The 14,511-nt window shown below is 37.6% G+C and overlaps 1 protein-coding gene and 1 pseudogene across 3 annotated transcripts in view; one reads left to right on the top strand and one right to left on the bottom strand.

Moving 5' to 3' along the window:
- Window positions 1–14,511, bottom strand: part of LOC150104419 (cyclin N-terminal domain-containing protein 1-like) — a 254,807-nt gene that overhangs the window by 149,436 nt on the left and 90,860 nt on the right. The window lies entirely within an intron of this gene.
- LOC150104418 (serine/threonine-protein kinase MARK1 pseudogene) overlaps window positions 3,571–14,511 on the top strand; it is a 296,493-nt pseudogene continuing 285,552 nt past the window's right edge. The window contains exons 1-2 of the transcript XR_016548708.1: window positions 3,571–5,136; window positions 5,372–6,564. The product of XR_016548708.1 is annotated as a serine/threonine-protein kinase MARK1 pseudogene (transcript). The remainder of the gene's footprint in view (window positions 5,137–5,371; window positions 6,565–14,511) is intronic.

Below are 14,511 nucleotides of genomic sequence, written 5' to 3'. Positions count from 1 at the left end.
GGCTAGTAGATCTTAGTTGTGTTTCTGAAGCCCTGCTTTCAGGTAACCCAGACGATGAGGTTTAAAGTCAACCAATATGGAGAATATGATAGCTAATTAATTGCAGATCTTCACAAAATTATTCTACCTTGGTCTTCCTCTGGGTCTCTTTCATGCCATCTTCATTTCAGACACTTGTTCTACTAACCTTTCTTACCCATTCTATTTAAGTAACCATGCTACCTTATACCTTAGATTAGCTCTGCTGACACATAGTTGAATGCTGAAATGTCAAGTTCCCATCTAATATCTTTATTTTTAATATGATTTTGCAATTGTTGTCATCAAATCACTCCTGTAATTTTTCTCAGAACCCTCATACTCATATCTGTTGTTTATAATCTTTGATTAAATGCTTTATTTCTAACCCAACTCTCAGATCCATGACTTAAAACTTGTTTGAACACTGTCCTGCTCATATCTGTTTGTTTATAATCTTTGATTAAATTTGAATTAATTTATTATAAATTTAAATTTATAATAAATTTTAATTATACTTTAATTATAAATTTATTCAGCTGGCTACCCACTATGCCAGCTTTGCTTATTCTGTTGTCTATTTCCAGATTTAATTTGCCATCATCACTAAAAACTAAATAGCTGAAACATTTTACTAGTTTTACAGGTTCTCCATTTAAATCCAGGTGAAATTTTTTATGTTCCTACCTAATTTTCATAGTTTTGGTCTTTTTATTGCTGATTTTCATGCCAAATTTGTTACAACTGTTATTCAGTTTAGTTAGAGAATCCTGGAGACCTGTACTAGACGTATATAGGAGTACAACATCATCTACATAAAACAAAGAACTAAGTTTGATATGTCCAATTCTAATATTGGGCCTAATGCTACTTTCTTTCACAATGTGATACATATAGATAATAAATAAGAGTGGAGATAATGTGCATCATTGTCTAACTCCTGATTTTACATCAAGTCATCTTCCTGTATTTCCTACGATTCTAATTATTAACTGACAACATACATATAGACTATGTATTGCTCTGTATAATATTCCCTTTGTCCCATATATTGTAGTGTTTTGAAAAGCTTTTCTCTGGGTACCTGGTCACATGTCTTTTCCAGGTCTTCAAAACTAAAGTACAGATCTTGTCATATTCCCATGATTTTTCAACTATCTGTAAAAAACTGAACATCTGATCTTGACACCTGTATTTGGCCTGAACTCAGCTTGTTCTTCTCTAACTTTCTCTTCTCGGTCTTTCTCAACCTGTTTTTGAGTATGCTTGTATAAACCTTACCTAGAACCCTTATCAGAGAAATTCCTCTGTAATTCTCACATTCAGCTTTTTTATAGATGGGAACTATGAGAGCTCTATTCCAATCATCTGGAATTTGAACTTCTGAATTAGGAAAGGTAACGAATGCAAAACATTTATACCTCCATACTTAAGCATTTTCAAATATTTTTCCTCATTTCAAGTTTTTTATGGCTTTTTCTACCTAAGGTAGGAAATTTTACCGTATGGTTCTGTCATTGCTTGTTTCATTTAACAGTCTTTCAAAGTAATTACTTCAGACATCTAGGATCTCATTATTTTCAGTTTTCATCTCGCCTTTATCATCTTTGATTCTTTTTAGTGCTCTTTCCAACATTTATGAGCTTTTTCAACAGCCTCCAGAATATTTTACCTTCTTCCTGATATTTATTTGTTATATTCTTACCAAAGTCTTCCCATGACTTTTGTATAGCTATTTTTACACATAGCTTAGTTCTCTTATGTTTTTCTCTGTATTCTTTTAGGGCATCTGCCGACTTATTTTTGTTAGGAACTTTTGCTATGCTTTCTTCTTTTCCAGGAATGCTTCTTTAATTTTTTGTGTCAACAATGGGGTTTTATTTTTCTATCCTTGCAGAGAACTCTCAAGGATATACTAGATGTGTACTATGAGAGTTCTACTGCAATGATTGGGAATTTGACCTTCTGACCAGGACCTCTGAATAATGCAGTGTAGCCACTGCAACACTTTTATACCTCTATACTCAAGCATTTCTGGTTGAATATCATCTCCTCCAGCTGTCTTTCCACATTTCAACTTTCTGATGGCTTTTTCTACCTCTAGTATTGATATGTACTCCTCTTTGCATTCTTCTTGAAATTTATGTAGTATGGTTTTTCACTGCTTGGTTTATTTAACAGTCTTTCAAAGTAATTACTCCAGACATCTAGGATATCCTTATCTTTAGTTTTTATCAGTGGCGGCCCATACATAAGCACTGCGACACTGTAGCACCCCCAAGGAAAAAATTAAAAATTTAAATTTTATTTGTGTTTCTAAATAATAACAATGCTTACAACATTATATAAATGCAATACAACATGTTAAAGGTTACAGCTTATGTTTCAACAGCGATTGAATAGTTAATAATTGAGATTGTTCAATTAACGCTTTAGATTACGAAACAAATACGCTTCCATCTAATGCAGTTTCAGAATTATCACAATCAACCAATCGCAGGCAGACTCGCCGATATTTGTTTGCATTTGTGAATGCACGTTACAAGTCATTTCGACACTGCTTGGTTGGGCAGTGTATCGTATGCTTGCGTGCATTATTTCTGTGAGACTTTTATTATTGCTGCGTGTTCGCAGTGATGGTGAACTATTTTTTGCAAATCTTATTTCATTCTGTTAAAATAACATAATTATTTATTTATTATAGATACAAGGCTGAATTATGACGAATGTCACTGTTGAAAATATGAAAAGAATTATATTTTTTCAATTATCGTTACACGAAACAAATACACTGTTATCTGATGCAGTGTCAGAATTATTGCATTTGGCGAAATGCAGCCAGACTCGTCGATATTCGTTTGCGCTTGGGATTGCACGTTACAAGGTCATTCCGACACAGCTTGGTTGGGCAGTGTATTGTATGCTTGAGTTATTTCTGTGAGATACGAAACTTTTATTATTGGTGTTTGTTCGTGGTGAGTTTGAAATATTTTTAATAAAGCAATTTTTTAATATATAAATTTATTTATTAATAAATTGGTTACTGATTAGGAAAAAAAGAATTTATTATTTAAAAAAAAAATTTTTTTAAATATTTTGTATATGCAGCACCCCCAATTAAAATTTTCACCGGTCACCACTGGCTTTCATGTCACCTTTATCATCTTTCTTTCCTTTTACAGTACTATTTCTTTCATTTCTAAGTACCTTCAATAGCATCCAGAACATTCTGCCACCTTCCTGGTATTTATTCTCCATAATCTTACCAAAGTTCCCATGCCTTTTGTATAGCTATTTTTACACATAGCTTAACTCTCTTATGTTTTTCTCTGTATTCTTTTAGGGCATCTGCCGACTTATTTGTTAGGAACTTTTGCTATGTTTCTTCTTTTCCAGGACTACTTCCTTAACTTCTTATGTCCAACATGGTGTTCTTATTTTTCTATCCTTGCACACAATTTCACCACATACCTCCCTAGCTGAATCAATTAATGTCTTCTTCAGAGTTTTCCATTGGGACTCCAAAGTTGGGTTTCTTCTTTTCAATTTTTTTCATTTTTTTCTTCAATAATGTTTGTATAGTCGAATCTACAAATTACTTGTAAAAGTTGCTGAACTTTAATTATTTTTAAAACGTTCTTACACACTGTTCTTTACAATGTGATATTTTTATCCTGCTTAGTACTTAGTAATGGTTACTTCCAATCTCTGTACAGTCTTGTATCCTGAATAAGCATGAAGATATCACTATCAACAATGACAGTCAATGAGACTTTCTTATTTCTTGTGTCTTCTCTCCAATTGAACTTGTGTACATCTTTATGTCAGAGCATGGTGTTAGTAATGGGTCAAAAGTACAGTTGAATAGCTTCACTTACTACACATCTAAAGATGTCCGTCAGTGTTCATACTCCGCTTCAGACAGTTCATGAATCTGTTATCACAGATCAGGATGAGGAAGTAATTCCACCACCTCATACAGTACGAAGCAGAACATCAGAAGAACCTCACATTGGATGGTACAGGCTCCTGAAGACAATAGGAAAGGGAAACTTTGCGAAAGTAAAATTAGCCAAGCATTTACCAACTAGGAAAGAGGTTGCAATTAAAATTAGAGATGAGACACAGTTAAACCCATCAAGCCTTCAAAAGCTTTTCCGTGAAGTTAAAATAATGAAAATGTTGGATCATCCTAATATTGCTAAACTATATCAGGTTATTGAAACTGAAAGGACTCTGTATCTTGTCATGGAATATCCAAGTGGAGGTGAAGTTTTTGATTACTTGGTGGCCCATGGTCGTATGAAAGAAAAAGAGGCAAGAGCCAAATTCCGACAAATTGTTTCTGCTGTACAGTACTGCCATCAGAAAAGGATTATACATAGGGACTTGAAGGAAAAATTTGCTGTTAGATGGAGAAACGAATATTAAAATAGCAGATTTTGGATTTAGCAATGAATTTGTTCCTGGGCAGAAATAAGATACTTTCTGTGGCAGTCCTCCATACGCAGTTCCAGAACTTTTTTCAAGGGAAAAAATATGATGGACCAGAAGTTGATGTCTGGAGTTTAGGTGTTATTTTGTATACTTTAGTCAGTGGGTCCCTTCCATTTGATGAAGCAAACTTAAAAGAATTAAGAGAGAGAGTTCTAAAGAGGAAAATATAGGATACCTTTTTATATGTCCACTGATTGTGAAAACTTGCTGAAGAAGTTTTTAGTTTTAAATCCAGCTAAAAGAGCACTCTTAGAGACAATTATGAAAGACAAATGGATGAATATAGCATATGGAAATGATGAACTAAGGCCTTACATAGAACCTGAACCTGATTTTAGTGATCCCAGAAGGATAGAAATTCTCATATCAATGGGCTATAGCCGAGAAGAAATTGAAGAGTCTCACAGGAACAAAAAATATGATGATATAATGGCAAATTATTTGCTATTAGGAAAAAGGGCAACTGAAAATGAAGATTGTGACTCTCTGTCTAGCTCAAGCTTATCATTGTGAGCCTTAAGGTCCAGTATAGAAGGTCCAAGTACTGCTCAGTTCCAGCTCATATAAAGGTCCAACAGAGTGTATCTGCTACAATTAAACCTAGAAGATTTAGCCATGGAGGTAACCACACACACAAAACACCCTACAGGACATGGGACACCTTCTACTACATACAAAAGACAGAACACAGTGGACACTCCTACCACAAAGGAAGGGGTAACAGTGTCCACTGCTTCTCCCACCCTGTCTACTCCTTGCACAGTCAAGACCTCCCCCACAGTTATTCCATCTTTAGATACTTCTGCAGGAACTCAGTCCTTCCAAAGCACTTAGTTCTATAAGAAAAGGACCACAGACTACAGGTCTGTAACTGCAGGCACAGCAAAGTCAGCATTCAGTGGTATTCCTAGGAGGAACACTTATAATTACTCAGAAAAAAAGGGATCCATGGAGAGAACAACTAGCACAGAATCTCCACTCAGCAGTAACACATCACTGAGGGGAGAAGAGACTCCAAGTTCCAGACCCAAGGGTCTGGAACTTGGAGTCTCTGTTTCATGTTCTGGTCACTCTGAACTTCCTTATGTTGACAACCCTCCTGAACCTCTTAGACCAAGCAGTGCCACAATGGCCACGCAACTTTTGACAGTATCTCCTCTAACAGCCCTTAATAGACCTTTTCCAAGAGGCACTATAAATCGCAGTACTTTTCATAGTGGTCAAACAAGAGAACGACGTCATGTTACAGCTTACAATGGCCCAGGCACTGCTCCAATGCACACTCAAGATACATCTGGAGTTGGGCCAGGTGGAAGGCAGTCTTTCTTCAGCAAACTTTCATCAAAATTTAGTAAAAGGACAATGAATGATGATCAAGTAAAGCCACGTTGTCTCCGGTTTACTTGGAGCACGAAGACAACATCTGCACGTGATCCAAATGAGAAAATGTCAGAAATAAGAAAGGTGCTAGACAGAAATAACTGTGATTATGAGCAGAGAGAAAAATTTCTGTTACTCTGTATATATGGAGATCCAAATACAGATTCACTCGGACAGTGGGAAATAGAAGTGTGTAAATTACCTCGGCTTTCTTTAAATAGTGTTCATTTCAAATGCATTTCTGGCACTTCAATTGGCTTCAAAAACATTGCTTTTAAAACTGCTAATGAGCTGAAACTTTAAACTGTTGTATTGCATATATACTTAACAAGAGCACACAAAAAGGCAGCTGTAAGTGAAATGGCAACAAACTATTTTAATGAAGAATGCCACAAGATTTGCTTGAAGAAGCAAGTTGCAGTCATCCTATTTGTAGTTGTATTTAGTTGGCAGACTTAGAAAACTGTTGTATATTGTGTCACTTGTGATCTTCGGGTGGGAACTGTGTAAATATGATTTAAGAACTCCTGAGAATGAATTGGAACAAGGTATACTGGCATCCATTTATTGTGTTGTTGTTTCAAGTTACAAAAACTATAGATGTACTGATTAAAAAAATTACAAAAATGCTTTACCATCATAACATAGCTTCATTCTTATTCAAAACTGGTAAGTTTCTTCTCATATGCTGTAGATACATTGGCAAGTATGTTAATATATGAATGCTTAAACCAATCCCTGTTAGGATAGAAAAAAACAAAAAAATCCAAAAAAAAAAAAAAAATCTGTACATGTAGTCTGTTTTCTCCCAGGCGCTTGTTTGTGAATTGAGGTGTTATATCCATTGTTCATATAAATACAAAATACACGTAAGTGTATCAAAAGATTATCGTTCAGTGTCCTATTTTATTTTCTTTATGCTCTATAGGCTAATGAGCAGCAGAGCGCCATCTCCCTTTTTTTAGGTGACAGTGTTTAATAATTTAGTGTTCTGTTAAAAGTGATGACTATCAATCATTTTTGTGTGTGTGTGTGTGTGTGTGTGTGTGTGTGTGTGTGTGTGTGTGTGTGTGTGTGTGTGTGTGTGTGTGTGTGTGTGTGTGCACGCATGCATATGCATGCATAGCTCTACAGAAATATGAGAAAATGTATTTTTGCACTTGAACTAAGACTAGAATTGATTAAATAGCAAGTAATAATTGCAAAATTTCTTATTTATTGATATGGTATTTTGCAGTAATTCTTATAATGGAATAAGCAAGACAGTTCATTATTTAATATCACTCTTCTGAAATTTTTCAGCTTTTTCAATTGTGATATTATTATATTATTATTATTATTATTGTTATGTGCAACTCCAAGGAGTCCTTAGACTCATCGAGGGAGGCCCTAAACATCATGTCCATCACAACCATTCGACATTCACACAGTGTCTATCATACTTTGCCTTGAACTCATTCACTATCATAGCCCCCACACAATAGATTCTGGCAGCTTATTCCACTCATTCACCACTCTAAAAGTAAAAAACCCAGCTCTAACACCCTTACTAACCACACTCTTGCCCAGCTTCCATGGATGTCCCCTAATCCTGTTCTCAAAAATATCCTCTGAATTAATCCTATAGAAACCCTTCAGCAATTTGAATGTCTCAATCATATCTCCCCTTTTCTGCCTATCAACCAATGTCTGCAACCCACAAATCTTTAACCTGTTCTCATAAGGTTCATTCCACAGACCTGCTATCATCTTGGTCACTTGTCTCTGGATCCTCTCCACCTCCTCCCCATCAAGAAAAAACCCTGGTGCCCATATCTGAGCACAGTAGTCTAGATGGGGTCTTATCAAGGCTCGATACAGAAGAACAATAACTTGTTTATCTCTGCTTGTTAAAGTATTCTTCAGCATCCAGTGATTTGATGAGCCGATTTAGCCACTTTTGCGATGTTCCCCCTAAACTTCAACTCCCTATCCACCAACATTCCCAAGTCCCTGGCCTCATCAATCTCCTGGAGTACTGTTCCACCAATGTGGTATACTGCTGCCAATCTTTTCACCCCAAAATGCATACCCTTACATTTTGCCACATTAAATTGACATCCATTCTCCTTAGCCCAGACCTCCAATCTATCCAAATCATCCTGCAAAATTTTGACATGTTCTGCATTCACTATCGCCCTACCCAACTTTGCATTATCAGTGAACAAATGAACTGTTCCACTTAGATCCTTCCCTATATCGTTAATGAACAGATTAAACAGCAGTGGTCCAAGAACAGAACCCTGCGGCACACCACTAGTCACAGGCCGTCTTTTGGACTCTACTCCTGAGTAAACTACTCTCTGGTATCTCTCCATCAACCACCCTCCTATCCATCTCACCAACCCTATATCCATTCCCATATGTTGCAGTTTACAGATTAAACTTCCATGTGGTATCCTGTCAAAGGCCATAGCCAGGTCCAGCAGTATCACTGTAAACCCATTACCCTTATCCAGTTCAGCCATCACTGTGTTATAAAACCTGAGCAAGTTACTGAGGCATGATCTACCCCTCACAAAACCATGCTGTCCCCCCATACAGTATCTCATTTTCATCAATCCATTCCTGTATTTTACCCTTGACTACTTTCTCCAAGACCTCAAGACCTTGACAACAACTCCTGATATGCTGACCGGTCGGTAATTTGCAACAGTAGTCTTGGATCCTCCTTTATTTTCCCCTCTTTCCACCCCTTCGGGACTAAGGATTAAACCGAGACTTAGATTAAACAATAAGGTCAAGGGCACTGACGATTCTTTAGCCGCTTCACCTAAGATCCGTGCTGATATACCATCCAATCCCACAGATGTATTCACATTAAGGTTCTGTAATAGACTATTCACCTCCACTTCATTCACCACAATTCCCATATAAACTAATGGTTCCTTCATTCCTTCCAAGCACGTCACCACCTGGATTATATACTCTTGCAAAGTGCTCACTCAGTAATTCCACTATATCAACTGATTCAGTGACCTCGCTACCATTGGCGTTCCGTAAAATCATTCTGCCGTGTACAGTTTTTCTTTTACTAGCAGCATATTGAAAGAACTGTTTGGGATTCTCTTTAGCTGGCATGGCTAATTTCCTTTCATAATTCATTTTTGTCTTTCTCACCGCAGTCGTTACCCTTCTGGCCTGCACTTTATACAGTTCATGTGCCTGCAGGTCACCTTTCTCCTTAAATTCCTTCCACTTATTGGAAGGAATTTAAGAAGAAAGTTTGCATATGTTTGCTATCTACAAATATCTGTTTTGTTATATACATTGTTACTGTATATAATAATTCATGTATATTGTTATATACATGAATTATTCTTTACATCATTTATTAAAAAAGAAAGAAAGAAACGTTTGACAAAAGGAATGCGAAATTTGACATTTTCTTATGAAATTTTTTGTGTGAAAATTTTATAGCATTGCTCTTGAGTGTTTGAGCCAGTCCAGTATTTAGGTAATACTATTAATGACTAGTCCATGCTTTCCCTTTTCTCCAAATTTTCCCAAAATGTTTCTATATGGCTGGTGGAGTTCATTTCTTACTCTGCTGTTCAGATCTCCAACAAGGATCATTTTTTTCATTTTCTTTATATCAGCTGTTTGTTCTAATGACTCAAAAAATTCCTTCACTTCTTCCTTCGAAGAACTTTCTGTGGGACCATAGGCACACAATAGTATTATTCAGTAAAATCTCACCAACTTCTGTCTTCTTTGTCTCAGTAATACCAATTATTGTAACATGTATCACCTGTGAGACTGGAAAACCATACACAACCGATTTATAATCTGATGTTTGCAAGGTGATGTGCTTTGCATTATGGGATACTACAGCAAGTGATGTGAAGTCATATCACCTTTACTACACGTTACCCCAGTCCTGAAAATACTTCAGGCACAAACTTTGCTTGCTTACACTTGGATAAAGGATTAAACCAAGTATACAATTTCTTGGTATCTTTAATTTATAGTACAACCAAGTGAAAAATCATCCAGCAACCTTTCTCTAATTCAGAGTAATTTAATAATAAAGTGTGACACCTTTTGGCAACTGGTATAGGAAAATATGACTTCTGCATTACTTCAATCATGGTATCACTTCTGGGTCTGGCTCCCACTGTTGAGACCTGTTTTCAGCGGCCCCGAGAGAAAGCTCCATGTTCCACTCTTCTTTTGGATTCCAGTTGCCAGTTACCAGATCCCGAGAGAGAGCTCCTACTCCAGTATTGTTTGGTAAGAACCCTTCTAGTTTTTTCTTTTGTTGGTTTTTATTTTTTGCGGCCTCGTTCCAATCGGTGCAGGTCCATTTTAGGGTATTTCCTTTCGGGGACTTAAATTTGCTTTTAAACAATGTCGAAATTCTTGCCAAGAGTTCGTACTCTCGGGATCGAAATTGACCCAAACGCGACGTTTGTGAGAGCTCTTCTCAAAGTCGTCAAAGCAGAAAGTATTTACGGGGGGGGAGGTAGATTCCAAATAGTAACAAACAACATAGAAACAAGAGAAACACTCCTAAAAGGCGTAGAATGTGAAGGGAAAACATACCTACCCTTCCTAGTCAGGAGTATTTTAAAATCCGTAAAAATTGACAGGTTTCCACTCGAATATCTAGAGAAAGGGGAGGAAACCATTAAAACCGTTTTCTCCAAGTGGGGGACTATCCGAAACGTAACAATCGGACAAGACGCGGATATCCCAGAGTGGAAATCAGGGGAAGTGAGCATTTCAATCGAGATGAAAACCGAGGTCCCCAACTTGATTTTTTTAGGCTCAGCAAGAGTAATAGTCAATTATCCAGGCGTAAGAAAACAATGTTTTCAGTGCACCGCTTTGGGTCACCTTAGTGCTCACTGCCCGAAAAACAACACATGCCGCAACTGCTTATCGACAGAACACACATTGAATTAATGTGAGTCACCATGCCGTAAATGTGGGAACACATCCCATAAAATAGACATATGTCCTAATAGGACCCTTGCAGAAAGAGCAGGAGGCACCATAACACCTGCGGCAGTAGCCATTCCTAAGCTCACAACACAGGGCTCTCGAGCTACCGGCCAAACAGTAAACAAACCACAAACAACTGAACCAGAAGAGTTTCCAGCCCTCCAACCGCCAGCTACTGCAACGACTACATTAGGAAATCGGGCAATAACTGGGAGGAACGCAGAAGGGAGAATTAGGAAGAAAAAGAAACAGAACACTAAGAAATCGGAAGGCAACAATGACAGCACAGAAACAGAGGAAATGGAAATCAACACCAGTACAACTAAACGACCCATCACGCCGGAAGAAGAAGGAGAAATGAAACGAAATAAACAGGACACTGAAAGCCAATTAGAAACCTCAAGTTCAGATGAGGATGAGGAAGGAAATGAGTTAATATCGCAAAACAACACAGAAAATGAGGAAGAAACCTCTTCAGAAGAAGAAGACAGAGAGCAAGGAAACAATCCAGAAACTAAGGAAGGAACAGACTTTGTTAAAAGCAATACTCCAAACCGCTCTGTCATTTTGAACTTTAAGGGATCTCCAAAAACGGCAGGAAAACTATTTCAGATAATGACCACAAAAGGAGAGCCAACTTTCTTGCTCTTTAAAAGGAGCAATAGACTCATATGGGGAGAACTCTATGTAAACGATATAACCAAGGTCGAGCTCCAGCAACTGGACGGTCACCTGGACTTAACAGAGGAGGAAAAACAACACTTATGCGACACATTGAAGTTGCTGACACGAGTAGATCTGGAAAAGAGATACCCACGGATAATGAAGGAATTTGAAAAAAGAACTTTACCAGTAGATACAAACACTGGTTCTTCTCACGCCATTACAAAACTGGTAAAAAGAAAAGAACCCCAATATGAATATTCGAATGTAACAAAACGAATCCTATTCTATCTTAGGAATAAACCTGAGATAAAAAACAAAGTCCACACAGCTGTAGAGGAAAAGGGAGACGTGGCTTTGCAATGTGAAGGTGAGCTAGAGAGTCTTAGAATATGGCTCAAGTTTGGGAAAGTCACTTACCACCGAGCGGAATGGAATGAATGCTTGAAGAGAATATGGCAACTTAATGATGAAGAGTCAGTACACGTACTCACAGTGATGGAAAACGTGGTAAAAGACTATGAGGAAGCGGTAAGAAATATGACATAAAAAAAAAAAAGCCCCTTCTAAGTTTCTTGGTTCTGTTTCGGTATGTTCACGCTTAATCCACATAGGAGGGGCAGACCCGAGAACCCGAGCGGCGAAGGCTTACAGCGAGGCGGTGCGCTGCATCACTCGGGCCAGGCTCTTCCCCCGTTCTTGCAGTACTTTTCTGTTAATTCACCGACTTTTGTTGTTCCTTTTATGCGTGTTCTAGCTCCTTTGTTGTTTCTGTTTATGTGTGTCCTAGTTCTTTTGATTTTCAATTTATGTGTGTCTTCCTGCATTTGTTTTTTCACTTCTTTCATCGGCCAGACATCTGAAGAGGTGGCTGGTCGGAGAATGCGGAGGAGAACAGATGGAGGGAGATAATGTCGGAGATCTGCTTGGTGCTGGCATTTAAGTCAGGCCAGGTGGATCGACCGAGGCCTATTTTAACTACCTACTACTATCCACTCTATCTTTCTTCTCCTCTCTCACTATCAAGCTGACTCTCAGCAAAACTTTTTTTAAATCTAAAGAGGCCAGTGAACTCCCATTCTACCTCAATAAAGGTTGAAACCAGTCTGGGTAGTGGCTTTTCCATAATGCATAACATTATACATGTCCACAAGGAGATGTGTTTTGCATTATGGGACACTAAGGCAAGTGATGTGAAGTCATACCACATTTACCATGAGTTGTCCCAGTCCTGAAAATATCACTTCTGGGTCTGGCTCCCACTGTTGAGACCTCAATAAAGGTTGAAACCAGTCTGGGTAGTGGCTTTTCCATAATGCATAACATTATACATGTCCACAAGGAGATGTGTTTTGCATTATGGGACACTAAGGCAAGTGATGTGAAATCATACCACATTTACCATGAGTTGTCCCAGTTCTGAAAATACTTCAGGTGCAAACTCTGTTTGCTTATACTTGGATAAAGGATTAAACCAAGTATATAATTTCTTGGTATCTATAATTTATTGAATCAGCTACTCTAGTGCTGCCGTATTTTATCATTATTATTAAATGTGTATTTTGCTCAAATTAATCAATAAATGGAAATCATAACAGTGTGTACTAAGGAGCTGATTACTTCTTGCCAACCTGTAACTACTTATAGTGTCTCAAGTCAGTTATCTTTTCAATTAAAAATCAGTCATGTGTAAGTGCCCTCTATGCCTACCCTGTAAAACAAAGCTAATGGCAACAAATGCCAATGACGGAAGAGCACCTCATGTCTTGCCAGTGCAGCACCATCGATCACTGACAAATCCAATAATAATATAAATTACCACAGCTGTAAACTTGATGTTACCAATAAGAAAAAGGGTATACTGTGCGATTTCTGTTGCCAATGGCTACATGCTTCCTGCACAAAAATAGAGGAATTGGTGCACAAACTTGTATTCACAACAGTCAGCCCTTCTAATCATATCTGACATTCCATAGAATAAACCTGACACTGACTTCATAAACCTTCTCTTGACCCTCTTCAATACATCTTCATTCAATGCGTCTGCACACTGTAATCCATATGTGATTTGATCAAAGCCTTATAAAGGGGGAACCATGACCTCTTTGTCTCTGCATGTCAATGTCCTCTTCATCATCACTGCTATAATCTACTGAGTTGTTGTTACAATTTTAGCAATGTGACCCCTAAACTTCAAATCTCGGTCCACCATCAATCCCAGATATCTTATCTATTACACCTCCTTCAACATTTCTCTATTAATTGTATACCCTGCATCCCAACCTTGCCTACCAAATTTCAAGACCTTGCACTTTGCAACATCTGCTCCTTCTCATAGTTCTTCCCATCTTTTCATCATCAGCAAAGCTCATGTATTCTCCAGTTAAGCCATTCCCAGTGTCATTAATGTAGAAATTAAACTAATGTTAATAAAGAAATTAAACACTAACAGTCACAAAACAGATTCCTGTAGTATTTCACTACTGGTGTTCCTCTTTTGGGATTGCAAGTTGTGCGTCTTTTGGGATACCACTCCTGTAGACTTAAAAAGTTTTGAAAAAGGTTTGAATGGCTAATTTCTTCTCATACTGCACTTCTGCTATCTTTACCAACTGAGACATATTCCTGACCTGGAATATGTCTCAGTCCGCCCAACATTCATCATGTGATGCCTCCATTGTGCCTTCTTCTTCCCAATTTCCCACTCAATCTCTTCATTCACCTGTTTTATTCCTACCTTATTTAGCCTTTTCACCTGTGAAAGACACTCAGAGATAAATTCTATTAAACAGCTTTTCATTAATGTCCCAACAGCATCTGCCTCTTTCAATGCTATAGCTCCTGGCTGTCTCCTAAACCTTTTTATAAACACCAGCTTTGTAGTTCCTCATATAGTTCCACATATATCCATTCTTCACAGAAGTTTTCATATGACTGGCTGTAACTCAAGTGATTACTTCATGGTCA

Source organism: Typopeltis vanoorti, chromosome 8 (assembly GCF_054136105.1).
Source record: "Typopeltis vanoorti isolate ZY-2024b chromosome 8, IOZ_Tvanoo_1.0, whole genome shotgun sequence".
Taxonomy (NCBI): Eukaryota; Metazoa; Arthropoda; class Arachnida; order Uropygi; family Thelyphonidae; genus Typopeltis; species Typopeltis vanoorti.
The sequence above is the reverse complement of the archived record's forward strand: the minus strand, read 5'-3'. Positions and strand labels throughout refer to the sequence as shown.